The sequence below is a fragment of the Agelaius phoeniceus genome, unplaced genomic scaffold (genome assembly GCF_051311805.1).
Source record: "Agelaius phoeniceus isolate bAgePho1 unplaced genomic scaffold, bAgePho1.hap1 Scaffold_113, whole genome shotgun sequence".
In the NCBI taxonomy this organism is placed as follows: Eukaryota; Metazoa; Chordata; class Aves; order Passeriformes; family Icteridae; genus Agelaius; species Agelaius phoeniceus.
The window spans coordinates 1,293,703-1,309,043 of NW_027509877.1; the positions used below are offsets into that span (position 1 = coordinate 1,293,703).

General features: G+C 50.8%; 1 pseudogene; it reads right to left on the bottom strand.

Annotated features, from left to right (window-relative positions):
• Window positions 1-15,341, bottom strand: part of LOC143691891 (uncharacterized) — a 48,242-nt pseudogene that overhangs the window by 20,692 nt on the left and 12,209 nt on the right.

A 15,341-nucleotide genomic window follows, 5' to 3' on the forward strand; every position in this document is an offset into this window, starting at 1 on the left:
CTTGTGGGATGTTGCATGGCAAAAAGGATTGAGAGCGATTTTACCAGCTCTGTGGGCTGATGAAGCTACTGCTCGTGATGTTTATGGTAATATGTTATCCCTCGATCACCTCTGTGGACAGGGGGGTTGGGAAAACGCCGTGACCCAGGCAGAAAGCATTCCCACAAGGGCTTTCAGAGAAGGTGCTAGAGCAGCTGAGAAAGCTTTCTTTGGGCTCCGTCCTAGTATTCCAATTGAAAATTATTTGAAAATAACACAATCTCCATCTGAGTCCTTTTTGAGTTTTGTGGAAAGGTTGAGAAGAGCTGTTGAATTGCAAGTTCAGAATGAAGGAGCCAGGATGGATATCCTCACCGAGATTGCTAAAGAAAATGCCAATGAGAAGTGCAAAGCTGCTATTCTCAGCCTGCCTCTTGACCCAACGCCTACGCTGCAGGCCATGCTTGAAGTGTGTGAGAAGAAAGTTACCATCACCCTCGCTGACACCGACGAGAGACCAAAACCACAGAGAAGGATTGCTGCAGTGGAAGGCCCTGAGCCACCATTTACCAGCCAGCTCCAGCATGTCATGATGCCACAAGAGAGAATCTCCAGCTCTAATAGACCTTGCCATCTTTGTGGGAAGTTAGGGCATTGGATGCCTGGCTGTCCTCTGAAAAAGCAGTTTTTAGATTTTAAATACAATATGCTTAAGAACCAGAATTCCCCAAAGGACCACCTCTCAAAAAACTGAGTAAAGAGCGCTCCTTTCCCCAGCGCTATGACAAAAATAGGGTGGGCTCAATTCAAGTACGGGGGAGGGAAAAGAAATCTAGTGTAAAAGATGTATCGGTGCCAAGCGAGGCACTGGCTTTGAACAAAACAGAACATTCATTTCATTGGAATAATCCCAGACCAATTTTAACCACTGACTCTTCACATAATCCTTACAGGCTGGCGTTGACCGAACCTCTCCATCTCAGAGACACTAACTGGCATTTCATATCTGTTAACCCTGAACAACCAGGTACTTGGACACAGCTTTGCCAGAAGCGTCACAGTAAGTATGTCGTCCTTGGGGACACAAAACACACACCCCAAGAAATTATTATTCCTCCGGGTCTCATATCATCAGACCCGAAACAATTTGTCATAGGGCTTCACTGTACTCATCCACCCGTGTACTTGCCCAAAGGCCAAATCATAGCCCAAGCCATCCCAGTACCTGAGCCTCCATGGGACCAGGAGCAGGCAGACACCCTCAGAGGTAAACTCCGTCCCAATGTCTGCTGGACTCAGGTATTGGGAAAAGAAAAACCCAAGCTATCATGTGGGTTACACCGAGGTGGCGAGTACAAGTCCATACAAGGACTTTTAGATACTGGAGCAGATGTCACGATTATTCCATCTAAAGAGTGGCCATCACACTGGGAACTGCAAAACGTAGCAGGACACGTGCAAGGTGTAGGGGGAATTCAATTGGCAAGACAGTCAAAAAACGTTGTTCAAATTGAGGGACCCAATGGCAAAATAGCTTCCATTCGCCCATTTGTTTTAGACTACACAGAGCCCCTCTGGGGCAGAGATTTAATGGTTCAATGGGGAACCACAATTGACATCCCAGAAAACCCGCAGGTTTTTCGGGGAGCGGTCGCTGAGGTGCGCCATGCCCAAAAATTGATTTGGAAAACTGATACTCCAATAAGGGTAGTTCAGTGGCCGCTCAATAAAACCAAATTAAAGGCGCTTGAAGAACTTGTACAAGAGCAGTTAGAAAAAGGTCACATTGTGGAGACCACGTCGCCGTGGAATTCGCCTGTCTTTGTCATTAAAAAACCAAACAAAGACAAGTGGAGACTACTCCATGACCTCCGTCAAATCAACAACGTTATTGAGGACATGGGGCCCCTACAACCAGGGATGCCCTCCCCAAGCATGCTTCCACAAAATTGGTCTTTAGCTGTAATTGACATCAAAGATTGTTTTTTTCACATTCCCCTACATCCTGACGATGCTCCGCGTTTTGCCTTTTCGGTTCCCACCATTAACCTGGAGGCCCCAATGAAGAGATACCATTGGACGACCCTCCCTCAGGGACTAAAAGTGAGCCCTGTGATTTGCCAGAGGTATGTCTCTTCCTTGTTGTCTCCAGTCCGTGAAGCTGCAGGAGATTCCATCATCCTGCACTACATGGATGACATCCTGGTGTGTGTCCCAAGTGATGACATGCTTACTCACACACTTGACCTGACAATCAATGCATTGGTTGCTGCAGGGTTCGAGCTCCAAGAAGAAAAGATTCAAAAGATGCCACCTTGGAAGTACCTGGGCCTTGAAATTGGAAAGCGGACCATTGTGCCGCAAAAATTGACTATCAAACATGATATCAAAACCTTAGCGGATCTCCATCAACTCTGTGGATCCTTAAATTGGGTGAGACCTTGGCTAGGCATTTCCACCGAAGACCTAGCCCCCCTTTTCAATTTGTTAAAAGGGGGAGATGACCTTAGTGCTCCTAGGACCCTCACCCAGGAAGCGAAAACCGCACTGGAGAAAGTTCAGGAAATCATGTCTACTAGACAGGCCCACAGGTGCCAGCAGGGTCTCCCCTTCAAATTTATCATCTTAGGCAAACTGCCACATCTCCATGGTATGATTTTTCAGTGGGAAACTGTCCAGGCAAAGAAAAAGGACCAGGTCAAGAAAGATCCCCTCTTAATTATAGAGTGGGTTTTTCTCAGTCACAACAGGTCAAAAAGGATGACAATGCCACAAGAGCTGATGGCAGAATTGATCCGGAAAGCAAGGATACGGATCAGAGAATTGGCAGGGTGTGACTTTGACTGCATTTACATTTCCTTAAACCTGAAATCAGGCCATTTGTCTCAAGCAATGCTAGAGCAATTTTATCAAGAGAATGAAGCCTTGCAATTAGCCCTAGATAGCTACACAGGCCAAATTTCAATTCACAGACCGGCCCACAAAATTTTCAATTCAGATGTTCAGTTTTCACTATCACTGACAAGTATTCAGAGCAGGACACCTCTAAAAGCACTGACAGTTTTTACTGATGCGTCTGGTGCGTCTCACAAGTCAGTGGTAACTTGGAAAGATCCCCAAACTCAACAGTGGGAAGCAGATATTGCCAAGGTGGAAGGATCACCCCAAATTGCTGAGTTGGCCGCTGTAGTCAGAGCTTTTGAGAAGTTTCCTGAGCCTTTAAATGTAGTTACTGATTCAGCTTATGTTGCAGGTGTAGTGTCTAGGGCAGAGAATGCTGTGTTGCAAGAAGTTTCCAACATTCCTTTATATGAATTACTTTCTAAGTTAGTAAGAATTATTTCTGGCCGAGAACACCCATTTTATGTGATGCATGTTAGGTCACACACAGACCTGCCGGGGTTCGTTGCAGAAGGTAACCGGAAAGCTGATGCCCTTGCGGCTACAGCCAAGATGGCCCCGCTCCCAGAGGTATTCCAACAAGCAAAGATCAGTCATCAATTTTTTCATCAGAATGCACCTGCCTTGGTCCGACAATTCCATCTGAAGCACAAACAAGCCCAGGCCATCGTAGCCACGTGCCCTTCTTGTCAAAATCAGTCACTACCTACCTTAAGTGCAGGTGCAAACCCTAGGGGCTTGCAGAGCTGCGAAGTGTGGCAGACAGATGTAACCCACATCCCATCATTTGGCAGATTTAAATATGTCCACGTCTCCGTGGATACCTTTTCTGGTGCCATCTATGCTTCTGCCCACACAGGGGAGAAAGCCAGTGAGGTAAAGAAGCATTTCATGCAAGCCTTTTCCACATTAGGAATCCCTAAGGTCATCAAAACAGACAATGGCCCAGCGTACAAGTCCAAAGACCTTCAGAGCTTCCTGCAGCAATGGGGAATAGAACACAAAACAGGCATCCCCTATTCCCCGACAGGCCAAGCTGTGGTGGAGAGAGCCCATCAGAATCTAAAAAAGGTTCTTCACCGACAACGTGAAGTGATGAAAACAGAGACCCCTCAAATCCAGCTGTCCAAAGCGCTGTTCACACTGAACTTTTTGAACTGTACCTTTGAAAACCTTAACCCACCTATTGTAAGACATTTTAACGAGAACAGTCAGCACAAATTAAAAGTCCGTCCGCCAGTCCTCATAAAGGACCCTGAAACTTGGAAAATAGAGGGGCCCCATGAGCTCGTAGTCTGGGGTAGGGGGTATGCGTGCGTATCCACTCCCTCAGGCTTGAGATGGATCCCCTCCAGGTGGGTGAGACCGTACATTCCTAAGGTGTCAAAGGACAAAGCTGCAACACAGGTAGCCAGTGCCTGCTGGAGGAGGAAGCGCCGTCAGACTCTTTAAAGTTAAATCGTTGTTACCTGGATCTCATCCCTAACACTTTTTATTTTCAGTTTTAGTGTTTTCCTTTGATCTGAACTCAGCCCTGGTGTCATCAGAATGAGCCCCATCCTTCCGTTGCTTCTGTTGACAGCCGTCCATCCAGGTCAGATGTGGATCGTTCCACAACCCCAAGCAAATGTGTGGACCACCCTCGCCAGAGTCCTCAACCAAGACCACATTTGCCTGTCAACCTCTTCTGTGTCTGACCCGATGTCCACTTGCCTTGTGGGGATCCCATCTAAATATGATGAATTTCCGCCAACATTAGCTGCTCCCCTTCCCCCAGTATATAATCCGTTATCCCCTTGGTCAAAATTAATTGATAGACAAGCAGTAGCAGAAAAAGAACCCCAAGAATTTGAACTCCTTGGTTCTGCCAAGGCATTCTATTGTGTTCAGTTTACGTTTACACCAAAAGATCAAGTAGATTTGTACCATGAAGTCAAACAGTTTAAAGTGAATTATACAGCAAAAATTTGGTGTAAGAAAATTTCCCAAGTAGGAATACCTTCTACCCCTGATAATAAGCCCCGTGCCCTTCCTAAGGGGTTTTTCCTCATTTGCGGGGACAGGGCATGGGCAGGCATCCCCTCTCGTCTAATCGGAGGTCCATGCACCATTGGAAAGCTGAGCCTGTTTACACCCAACAAAACCCAAATTATGGATTGGCGAACCAAAACCAGCACCCGCAATTCGGCCCGCAAAAAGAGAGATTTAAGGAATCTGGACCCAAATTGCGATTCTGAAATTGTACATTGGTCCAAACCAAAAGGAGTTGCGATCACCGTGTTTTTGCCATGGGTATCTGCAGCCAAAGCTCTAGGCGAATTATCACATCTAGAGTGTTGGGTTGCTAAACAGGCCAATATTACATCAGCTGCACTTTCAGACCTCCTGGCAGATGATGAAACAACAAGGCAAGCCACCCTACAAAATCGGGCTGCAATTGATTTTCTCCTCTTGCTACATAATCATCGTTGTGAGGAGTTTGAAGGTCTCTGTTGCCTGAATCTGTCATCCAAAGCTGAAAATGTCCACAAAATCATCGGGAAGATGCAACAAATGGTCCAAGACATCAAGCAAGAAACAGCAGACTGGATGGATGGACTCTTTCAGGGATGGGGACTCTCGGGCTGGGTCAAATCCATTTTGAAATCTGTATTTTTAGTTTTGCTTGTTCTTCTTGTTATTTTGATCAGTTTTGGGATCATCAAGAGCATGGTGACCAAACTGATCTCAAAAGCTATTTCCCCTTTAGAGGTCAATCAGGTGACTGTTCCCACCTCTTCTGAGGAAGGGACAGAAACCTCTGCAGAATTTACAAAACAACCTTGGTTTGCTGATGATTGATAGCACTCCGAGCTGAAATCTAATGTTTAGGTGCCTCTTCCTTTTTTATTTAAACGAAAAGAGGGAGATGTTGTAGTGCGTTCTTATATTTTGTAATACCTTGAAGTAGTTGGTTTTGTATTCCCATGTTTTTCCCAAATGGCTTATCCCAGACTGTACCCCTCCCCCTCCTTTTCCCTCTACTTGTGTTATCCCTTTCCCGGGATAAGATCTCCAAAACCCCCACCCTGGCTCTCTGCCAGTCACCTCGACATCCCAGCCCCCTACCTAGAAGTTTCGGTCCAAGTTGTCGAGTGATTAGCCAGGGGCCAAGGGTCAACCCCCCAAGTCCTGCCCCATACGCTGTTTTGTATATCTGTCCCCCCAGCACCCATCCCCCAGGGATACCTATTGGTCAGTAGGATTTTATCTATGTTAGTTTCCTCCCCCCTTTAAATGTAAGCTCCAGACTTCCCCCAGGGCTCTCGGCAGGAACCCCCTGAGGTATAGGAGCTCGCTCGGGACTCCTTAATAAAACCTTGGAATACCCCCTGCTGGGAGTCGGCCCCTTTCCTCTTCCACCGACGTCTCGGTCGTCTCTGCTGCAACGAAGGCAACCAGCCTGAGTGCCCTCAGCACCCTCGGGGCACAGAGAGTGTCTCCCTGCAGTCGGCCGTGGTGGGGCTGCACCCCCCACTCTCTGCCGACCCGGGTAAGGCCCAGGGACAGTGAGAGGCTTGCAGAGGGACTGGGACAGGACACATCAATGAATTACCAGTAAAAAACCAATGAATTACAAGATCTAAAAATATTTACTTGCTGTCTTTTTAAATATAGTGTATTCACATTGAATAGGCTTCTGAAATGTGTTGAATTAACCACAAAAGATTTGAACACTTAAATCAAATTATTCCCAGAGTCTTGGCTTGTTCAGGTGTTCTGAATGTTCATGAGCCCTGGGACACTGAATTCCTGCACTGAAGAGCTGAAGGCTGAACAAGCCTCTGGAGCAGTGAAATTCAGCAGCAGCCTCTGCAAGTTTCTGAGGATGTCAGCAGCCCCCACTGAAGCCATCCCTGCCCAGAGACCGTGGGGGAATGGGCAGACAAGGAGAGCGTCCCTGGGGCTGGACAAGCAGAACTCAGAGGCACCAGCGGCTCCAGCTGGGCAATGGAGTGTGGAATGTGGCTGGGAAAGCCCTGCCTGGGCTGGGCCAAGCAGCACACACAAGCCCTGACTCCCATCCCCCAAACAACTCTCTCAAGGAGACATTTAAAAGGAATTACAATTGTTTGTGCCCTGTGAGTTGGATGCACTGGAGAAATACCAACAAGAGATTCCCAGGAGCTCAAAACAACAAAACCGCCTTTACTGGCAACTTTAGAAAATTAGAGAAAATTTAGCAAAAGATTTAAAATTATACTCAATCAACAAAAACACTTTTCAAAGCATTTATTTTCCCCATTCAATGTCACAACTCTAAGCCTGTTCAATTTAATGTTAATCAAAATTTGCATGACGACAGAAATAGAAGAAGACACAGAGAGAGCGAAAGACAGAAAAGATACAGAGGAGCACACACACAAGTACCAACTCCTGGATTCCAGTGGTGTTCAGATGGAAATTCCAAGAGGAGGGAGGGTCAAGATGTGTGCTTGCCTCGTGGTCAGCCCCTGAAATACCCCTTGGTCTCTCTGGGCCCTTCCCCCAGGTGGGGCTTGGGCTCATTTGGTCCCTCAGGAGCTGGGCTGGGGGCTGCAGAGGTGGCTGTGGAGCATTGCCTGTGCAGTGCCAGGGACTGGCAGCCACTGCTGGGCTGGGATAGAGGCTCTGGGGGATTGGGGTTCCAGGGCAGGGCAGGGCTGGGGTTCCAGGGCAGGGCAGGGCTGGACCTTCCTCCCCCAAACACAAAATCCTTTGAGCCACAATCTCCTTCAGTCTGTCACAACAGGCAGTTTTGGCCGTGAAATCCCAATTCTGGCTATGGGCACCGGGCCAAGAAGGGCAGTTCTTTTCCATAGCAAGGAAAGCACAGAGCTCCAGTGTTGGAAGGCAGGTGAGAGCCCCACTAGGCCAAGGCCATCCAGACTTATCAGAAATGACATATTTTGTCTGGGAGCTATCTTTAGATGTAGGGAATTTTGGAGGTGGAAGTCCAATCTCGGCCACAGGCACCTGGAGAAGCAGGACAGTTCTTTCCCATGGGAAGGAAAGCTCAGAACCATCCCCAGTGTTTTGGGGACAGATGGGAGGTGACCATTGTGAAACCAATGCAAGACAGACTTGTCCTGGCAATATTCCTGTGGGAACAATCCCTGGATAGAAGGAAATTTGGAGGTGAAATCCCAGTTCTGGCCATGGGTGCCTGGAGGAGAAGGAGAGTTCTTTTCCATTGGGAAGGAAAGCACAGAGCCCCAGTGTTTCAATAGCAGATGAGAAGAGACCCTCAACATTCCAGGGTCATTTGGACCAGTCAGGCAGTCAACAGGAGGCCAGACCAGCCAGACTTGTTCCATGTTCCCTTGCTTCTATGAGGTCCTGCAGTATCCCCATGGTCCCCTTGGTTCCATGGGGCCCCGCAGTGTCCCAGTGGTGCTTTGATTCCATGGGGTCCAGCATTGTCACAATGGACCCTTGGTTTGATGGGGTCCCACAGTGTCACAATGGCTCCTAGGTTCCAGAGGCCCTGCAGTGTCACAGTGGTCCCAAAAATTCCATGAGGCCTTACAGTGTCACAATGGTCTCCGTGCTTCCACAGGCCCCAAAATGTCACGGGACTCCTCTGTTCCATAAGCCCTGCAATGTCACAGTGGACCTTTGGACCCTGGGGGTTTGCAGTGTCACAATGGTCTCCTTTGGCTCCACAAGGTCACAATGGTCCACTGATGACACAAGGCCCCGCAATGTCACCCTGGAGCTTTGGTTCCATGCAGCCCTGCAGTGTCACAAAGGCCTCTTGGTTTCACCAGGCCCCACAGTATCACAATGATCCTCTTGGTTGTGGGGACCCCCAGGGTCACAATGGTCTCCCTGTTTCCATGAGGCCTGACAGTGTCACAATGCTTTGCCTATTCCATTAACCGACATAGCACCACAATGGTCTCATTGATTCCATGGTGCCCCTCAGTGTCACAACGGTCTCCTTGGTGCCATGAGGCTGTGTAGTGTCCTAATGGTCTCCCCATGCTTCCATGAGGCCTTGCAATGTCACAGTGGACCCTTGGCACCATTGTGAGACCATGTGGTCTTGCAGTGTCACAATGGCCCCTTGGTTCCATGATACCCCAAAGTGTCACAATGGTCTCCACGGTTCCATGAGGCCCCGTGGTGTCACAATGGACCCTTGGTTTGATGGGGCCTCTCAGTGACACAACGATCCCTTGATGTCACAGGGCCCCACAGTGTCACAATGGTCCCTTGGTTCCATGGGCCCTGTGCTGCTGCATTCCCGGCTCCCCTTCTCAGGCCGCCCTGCCAGCTGAGAAATGCTCCTTGGGCCTCGGCCTTGGCCAACAGCCCCTGGGCTCAGCTCCTCTGCAGCTCATCACAAACACTGTCTGCTCCAGGCACTGCTGCTGCCCACCCAGCTCCTGCTTTCTGGAGGAGCAGCCCTGGGAGCTCTTTCTGTTCCCTCCATGGCACAACATCCCTGTTCTCACCCTGCCAAAGAAAGCTGTTGGTGCCAAGTGTGGCCAGGATGACTTAACCTTGCCTACATTGCCTGTAGGTAAGGTTAAGTCACAAGGTCTAAGTGAATCTAAACACTGCTAAGAGTTGTTGTTTTCCTAAGTTGTTATGTGTAATATAAGTTATAAGCTAAGTTAAATACTGTTAAATGTTAATCCTCTGTTAAATTGCAAAGTCATAGGTTATAAGTCAGATTAAATCCTGCTAAATACTGTTTTTTGCTAAATTGTGAGATTGAAGGTATCAGTTAAGGTTAAAGTTAAGTCCTGTTAAGTTTGAGCTCTGTTAAGCTTTTGGGCCGTATTCCTTTCATCCTTGCCCTCACTGTCATTGTGTCACACACACACACACAGGGACAATTCTCAGTTCATTTCTAGTTTGATTGCCTGGACTCTGTTTGGTTTTGTTGTTGCTTTGTTTCCTTGGTGTACCTGAAGTGTCCAGTCAGGAGCAGAGTGACTCTTGCCAAGGAATTTTGTGCTGCTGTTGCTTAATATTAAATCTGGTTTTTGCTGATCCCTTGCTGGGGATTTTTTCAGCGCTCTCAAGGCCTCGTTGGTACCAGGGTGAAGGAGCCCTGGCCCAGGCTCTGGCCCTAGGGTGTTGTTGTTCTATTTCTCTAGAGTCTCATAATGATATTATCAGATTTTAAAGTCCATACTTCTTTGGTGTATTCTCATGGCTACAGATCTTCACTGCACAGACTCTTTCTTCCACATGCTATTCTCTCTCAGGTCAGGACACCGCCAAGGCTCTCCCTGACTGGCTAACCCGCCCCCTTTTATCTCAGTTATCTTCATTAGTCACAGCTGCAGCCTAATTAAGGACATCCCAGCTGCAGCTTATCAAAGGCAACCGAGACCTCCGGGGCAAAGCCTCTATACAGATATTTAAATACGTTTCCTCTACTATATTGGGGGACACAGGGATGCTGCTGGGGGGTCCCTGTCCCCCTGTGCCACCCCCAGGGCCCTGGCCCCCCGTCCCCGTCTCAGGCTCTGGGGTCGATCTCATGGAACATCCTCTGGGGGAGGCTGCGGCGCCGGGGGTGGGGGGACCCAGGGGGACAGGGGACCCCGCTGTGCACGAGCAGGGTTGGACTGCTCTGGGGGGAACTGTGAGGGGGGCTGGGGCAGAGTGACCTCCCCAGGGACCTCACACAGCCCCCGTGAATGTCACACAGCCCCTGTGATGTCACACAGCATCCTGTGATGTCACAGCCCACACTGGGATGTCATGAAGTCCCCTTATGATGTCTCAAAGCTCCCTGTGATGTCACAGAGCCACTGCGATGTCACAAACACTTCTCTGTGATGTCACACATCACCTGTGATGTCACAGCTCCCTCTGGGACATCACACAGCACCCTTGTGATGTCACAGAGCAAACTCTGGGATTTCACCCTGGAATGTCATGCAGCTGCACTGCGATGTCACAAAAGAGCCTGGGATGTCAGAAAGCCACCATTTGGTGTCAGAATCTGTTCTGTGATGTCACAGTCTGCTCTGTGATGCTACACAGGCACCCAGTGATGTCACAACCCCCCTCTGATGTCACAGAGCCACCCTCCATGATGGCAGAGTCTGCTCTATGGCCTTATACCCTACTCTATGATGCCACAGCAACCTCTGTGATTTCACAACCCCCTCAGTGATGTCACACGAGCCTCTCTGTGGTGTCATACTGCAACTCTGTAATGTCACAGCACACACTTTCACCTCACAGCCTGCGCTATGATGTCATACAGCCATGCCATGATGTCACAGCCTGCTCTGTGATGTCACACAGTCCCCTCTATGACGCTGTAGCTGCTTGATGACCTCAAACCATAAGCTCGGTGATGTCATAGCCCAATCTGTGACCTCACACAACCCACTCTGTGCTGTCACACAGCGCATTGCTGACATCCCAGCTGCTCTGTGCCTCCATGACACAGCCACAGAGGTGCTGCTGTGACACAGCCCCCTCTGGGACATGCCACAGCCCCTGCCAGTGCTGAGCCCCTGGGAGCTCAGTCTGTGCCCTGCTGGTGTCCCTGAGGAGCCCTGGCAGTGCCCCAGCCCTGCTGGGCTGTGCACAGGAGCTGCTCCTGGCCAGAGCTGTCTCTCTGCAGCTCTGCTGCCCTTGCCAGGAGCTGCCTCTGGGCCAGGAGCCTGGCCCAGCTCTGCAGCACAGACACAGCAGAAGGATTTGAACAACCCTCTTGGGCTTTGGTGCTTTTTGCATCAGACTCATCAGTGCCTCAGAGTGTGCTCAAAAACCTCTCAATGATTCAAAGTCAGATTGAAACACGGCAGTTTCTTGTACTTTAAAGAGATCCGCATGAGGAATATGACTGACAAAATGTCGCCAGGTTCCAGGTAGAGCAGAACCCTGGAAGCACTGATGACAGCTGGAGACAAGCAAGGGAAACGTGTCTCTGGTGCTGGGCAAACCTGGATGTGTTTCAGGAATGCAAAGGGCCAAGGCCTGAGCCCTAGCCCCTGGCCAGGCAGATCCTGTCCCTCCCTCATTGCTCAGGGCTCTTGCTGGGGCACTGGGATGTGGGGATGGGCAATGCCAAGGACAGGAGCATGGGGCGGCCCCTGCCAGGCTGCTGAGCAGGGACAAGGAGGCAATGAGGCAATGAGGCCTGCAAGGGTCACTTGTCCCCTGCTGGCCTCAGCCCCAGGGCCAGCAGCCATGGCCAAAGTGCTGCAGGAGTTGGCTCTGGCAGGGCTGTCTTGCAGCTGCTGCCCATGCCTGTGCCCTGTGCAGCCCAGGCTGTCCTACGGTGTCCCTGCCCTGTGCCTCTGTCCCTGCAGGCTGTCGGCATCCTCCGGCTGCCCCACCTGGCTGGCCCCTTCCTCTGCTGGCAGCTCTGCCTCATGCCTGCCTCTGCCTGCCCACACAAAGCCTTGGGCTGCTCCAGGCTCCTGCTGGGGCACGTGTTGCACCACAGCCCTGCCCTGCCAGGGAAATTCCTTTCTGCTGCTGCCCAGTTGGGGCCTCCCCAGCTGCCCTTGGTGCCATTATTTCCTTCTCATGCTTATATCCTCTAGGAAGAAAAGCTCCAGCCTCTCTGAAACCGCCCTTCAGCCCCTGCCAGGCTACTCCTGTTCTGTCCTCAGTCTCCACCCCACTGAGCCCAGAACCTGCAGCCTCTACCTATGGGTTATGTGATAAGGCCTCAAAACCCCACCTTGGAAGATGTTTGGGTCCTCTCCAAAGTCTGTGAAAATGGAAAAATAGTGGTCAAAGGTATTTTCTCCCAAATCTTGCAGTGGCAGAACAAGGGTCCATATGTCTAAAGTGAATGAGTCTGGATTTCCATTTGTTAGAAGGAGAAAATAATTTACAATGATGAGAGTGGAACAAAACTGCAACTGTTTTTGCAAAAAGGCTGATGCACCATGCCAGGAATTGTCCAAGAGCAGGAGCTTTGTGCAACCTGACCCAGTGAAACACCCTGCCCTTCCCAAGGATGGAATTCCTGTAGTGTGGGTTCTCTGCTGTGCTGGGTGCCCTCACAAGGCTTGTGGCCAGAATGTCTGCTGAGGGCAGCCAGGCTGCTGCAGGGGCAGTGACCTCACTGAGCCATCACCATGGCAGCCCTGTCCCCTGGGCCTGGCTGTGCCCTTTCTCCTGCCCCTGCCTTGTCTCTGCTGGCATGAAGAGTTTTGTCATTGATATCTTGTCCCCAAGGTGCTGGGGCCAATGGCTTCCCAGTCAGGCTCCTGGAGCACAAGTGGCTTTTCAGAGGCCAGCCAGGAATGAGCCTTGAGGCAGCAGCTCTGCAGTGGTGGCCACCAGGCCGGGCTGCCAAGGGAGGCTTCTGGCCATGGCCTGCAAGCAGCTGCTGCTGCCAAGGTGCCTTTGGTGCCTCAGGCTCTCCCTGGCACAGCTCCCAGCACGGCACTCTGCCCTTGTGCCCGAGGCCTTCCCTGTGCTGGGGCTGGCCTGGGGCTTTTCCTGCAGCGGGACCTGCCCTGCTGATGGCACAGGAAAGGCAGTTCCTGCTGGAGCAGGAGGCTTTGCCTGCAATGGGCTCCAACAACTCCAGCAAGGCCCTGCTGACTTCAAAATTGCTTCCTAGAGCAGGAGATTCTAATGGTTAGAGCTCCTTTGCTGTGGAGGAAAGAACTCTGATCAAGATCTTTCTCTCTAATCATGATCACAATCAATCCGAGCTGTATTTCTAGAAATCTGTCTGGTATTCAATCATGAACCCAGTGGGACAAATTGCAATGAAGTTCAATTCCCCCTGTCCAATGTCTTGTACCTTTGACAAAGTCTGGGGCTAGCATTGGATCCAGCCATTCCCAGTCTCCTTTCTGAGAAGGAATTTGAGAAGTTAAGGGGTCCTGCAGGGGTTTTGGGGTTCTGTGATGGCTCCTGGGTGTCATTTCTCCATCTCACGTCTCAGCAGGAGTTTCTCCAATAAAGAAACAAAGCTTTTGCCTGAAGCTCCCACTGTGGCCATGACAGGAACCCCTGTGAATGTCTGGGACATCCTGGCTCTTTGGCAGCCTGGGGACTCCTGGGATGTCACCGTGGAGCCCCCGTGAGTGCCTGTGACAGATCGGTGCCTTTGCAGCCCAAGGTGCCCTGGGATGTCACCATGGAATGGCTGTGACTGCCTCGGACCACAGGGCTCTTTACCATCCCAGAAAGCCCTGGGAGGTCTCCATGGAGCCCCTGTCTCTGTGTGTGACATTCCAGCTCATGAAGAGGCTGGAGACTCTTGGAATGTCCCCATGGAACCCCTCTGAGCCCCTCTGGAAAATCGGTTCCTTAGCAGGCAGCCATCACCAGAATCCATTGCTATGGTCAGTTTCCATGGCAACCATCACCAGGACCCCTGTTGCTGTGGTCAGTTTCCAGGGCAACCATCACCAGCCTCCCTATTGCTATGGTCAGTTTCCATGGTAACCATCACCAGCCCCCTGTTGCTATGCTCAGTCCCTTGGCAGCTCCATGGAGACCCCATGCCAGGGGTGGTTGCCATGGACACCAGCTCAGGCCTGCAGCCAGAGTTCTGTTGCCATGGCAACCATTTCCAGGCCCATCCCCACGCTCATGGGATCTCAGAACCACAGAATTGGCGGAGCTGGGAGGGACCCATCAACATCCTCCAGTCCAACTGCTGGCCCTGCACAGGACACCCCAACAATGCCAGCCTGGGCCTGGCAGCGCTGGCCAAATGCTGCTGGAGCTCAGAGAGCCCTGGAGCTGGGACCCTTCCCTGGGGAGCCTGGGCAGGGCCCCAGCAGCCTCTGGGCAAAAACCTTTTCCTGACATCCAACCTGAGCCTGTCCTGACTCAGCTGCAGCCGTTCCCTCCAATCCTGTCCCTGGGCACCAGAGGGAAGAGGTTCCCACAGCCCCAGCAAGGGACCCGCTCCCAAGGCTGCTGCCATGGCCACCAGGGCTGGCACCAGCTGGGATGCTCGGTTTCCATGGGCTGGGGTTTAGGAATGGGATTCCCCAATTTCCTGCTCCCGCTAAAACCGCGCTGCCCTCACTGCCCTCAAGCCTCCCATGGAAAGCCCAAAAGGCAAAGATCCCGGGCTGGGATAAAAACAATTTACTGGGAACAGCAACCAGATATGGAACAAACAGGAACAACAACAACATGGATAACAGAAGGGATAAGAAAAACTTTTTGCAGGGAAAACTACAACACCACCGACTGTCTCTTCCCAGCCATGTATTTCCCCCTGCCTGGAAATGACACCCTTCTCCTCACGGCAGACAAAGAGAGTCTCTTTCCTGCCCCTGGCAATGACCTGAAGTAGGAGTGAATGTAATGACACAGCCAAGGCCAGACCCTCATAACCTTGGACCCACATCATGTCATTGGCAGGGGAAGGAAAAGGGACAGGTGTCTTCCCAGCATGGATCACAGGGAACGTAGATAACCAGAGCTCTTTCCAACGTGGGACCTCCAATGCTGGAGCAGTGCACAAAGCTCTT